This window comes from Nanorana parkeri, unplaced genomic scaffold (assembly GCF_000935625.1).
Source record: "Nanorana parkeri isolate BGI_ZX_2015 unplaced genomic scaffold, ASM93562v1 scaffold289, whole genome shotgun sequence".
Taxonomy (NCBI): Eukaryota; Metazoa; Chordata; class Amphibia; order Anura; family Dicroglossidae; genus Nanorana; species Nanorana parkeri.
In genome coordinates, this window is record NW_017306557.1 from 358,024 (window position 1) to 360,163 (window position 2,140).

The following is a 2,140-nucleotide window of genomic DNA, read 5'->3' on the forward strand; positions in this document are numbered from 1 at the left end:
TGGTGGAGGGGGGATTATGGGGTGGGGTTGTTTTCAGGGATTGGGCTTGGCCCCTTAGTTCTAGTGAAGGGAACTCTTAAGGCATCAGCATACCAACACATTTTGGACAATTTCATGCTCCCAACTTTGTGGGGACAGTTCGGGGATGGCCCCTTCCTGTTTCAACATGACTGCGCACCAGTGCACAAAGCAAGGTCCATAAAGACATGAATGAGTTTGGGCTGGAGGAACTTGACTGGCCTGCACAGAGTTTTGACCTCAACCCGATAGAACACCTTTTGGGATGAATTAAAGCGGAGACTGCGAGCCCGGCCTTCTCGTCCAACATCTGTACCTGACCACACAAATGCGCTTCTGGAAGAATGGTCAAACATTCCCATAGATACACCCCTAAACCTTGTGGACGCCTTCCCAGAAGAGTTGAAGCTGTTATAGTGGCAAAGGGTGGGCCAGCTCAATATTGAACCCTACAGACTAAGACTGGGATGCCATTAAAGTTGTATGTGCGTGTAAAGGCAGGTGTCCCAATACTTTGACAATATAGTGTATATACAGTGCATATAATAAGTATAAATATGCTGATTTTCTGCATTTGCTACTCTACTATGTACATACAAATAGGTGAATTGTAAATGAACCGGCTAACATTTTCCTTAACAAAACCGTACAAGGAAACAGGCAAGAAAAGCTACGCGTGACCAACCGAAACTGACTGCAGAAGCTGAACAGATAGTTTCAGAATTAAAGGTTGGTATTCTTTCAGATGTGTTTTATCACAATTAGAGCATAGGTACGGGTTGTACAATTGCTGTTCATTTTGCGTTTAGTGTTGGATAATTTAGCATTTAGAGATATAGAAGCATATTTATAAAGATTGGAAATCATACGTGAATCCTGTTTATTATATTACAGGATTTATATAGCGCTAACAGTTTGCAGAGCGCTTTACAGGGAGGCAGTACAGCTATAATACAATTCAAGACAAGCAGGCCCTTGTGAGAGCTCCCAATCTAAAAGGAGGGGCAAGTAATACAAAAGGTGGTAGCTATGTGTGGGTGAGATTGAGAAAGTAACATTTCAGTTGTTAGGTAGAGGTGGGATAGATTTCCCGGAAGAGATGAGTTTTCAGGGATCACCTCAAGGCAGACAGAGATGGAGATAGCCGTATAGGTTAGGGAGTTCCAGAGGACGGAAGAGTCTCTGTACAATCAACTCTAGATTTACCAAAACAATGTAATATGAGGATCAACTTAAACTAACCAATCAGTTTGTATCCAATCAGGCAGGCCCTTGCACCATTCGCTTGTTGGAGATTGTACATATAGATCGTAGCATGTATGGTGAGCCTTAGACCTGCTCCTCAGATCTTCACTGTGCAGCCCTGCCCAGCGCCACACAGGAAGACAGAGATCACACCCACGTCCAGCCCCTAGTATGCACATGGGGCATTCAGTCCTTTCATTTCCATGGCCGGCGCGTACTTGTGGCAGCCTCCAGCCATCCAGAGGAGTAGGGCTGCACAGGGAAGGACTCAAGAACAAGAGGTAAAAGTACATTCCAAATTTTGGATTGTCACCAGAACAAGAATAGATTGGAAATCTTCCAGTACTAGTTCTTGTGACCCTGTTGACCACCAGGGTTTTTGCAAAAAATGGGACACAGAGGGCAAAAAGAAAGACGGTGGTTATAACCCTCCCTTACTCTATCCAAAACTAAAAAAAGTTTTGTCTTTAGTTTTACTTTAATTTCCATCATCCATTTATAGGGATGCACCGATACTAGTATTTGCGCGAGTATGCTTCGGTGCCCAGCTCAATACTTCCTGTATCAGGAAGCTGGGCAGCGTGTCATTATCGGTATTCTGTATCAGCGAGTACCGGGAAAAAAATATCCGTACTCGATACCGAATTACCGGTATCTGTGCATCCCTATCCATTAATATGGTCCTGACAGCCATTTAAAAAAATAATAATGTCCTACCTAAAAGCAAGTATTTATATTTTACCTTTTTATTGGGCAGAAAACCTTCTCTGTGGCCCTCTCTAATTTAGCTTTGCATGTTATTAGGTGACGGGACCCTCTTTTGAGCTAAGCCTCCCCTATCTGCAGTGATGTCCCTAGACTTTTTGCTGCATGAGGC

At 43.6% G+C, this 2,140-nt stretch overlaps 1 protein-coding gene across 1 annotated transcript in view; it reads left to right on the top strand.

The window, feature by feature from the left end:
• The first annotated feature begins 674 nt into the window (after positions 1-674).
• The window catches only part of LOC108787864 (coiled-coil domain-containing protein 18-like), a 48,694-nt gene continuing 47,228 nt past the window's right edge, over positions 675-2,140 (top strand). Inside the window, exon 1 of the mRNA XM_018557540.1 lies at positions 675-747. The gene's annotated coding sequence lies outside the window, so the exon portion shown is untranslated. The remainder of the gene's footprint in view (positions 748-2,140) is intronic.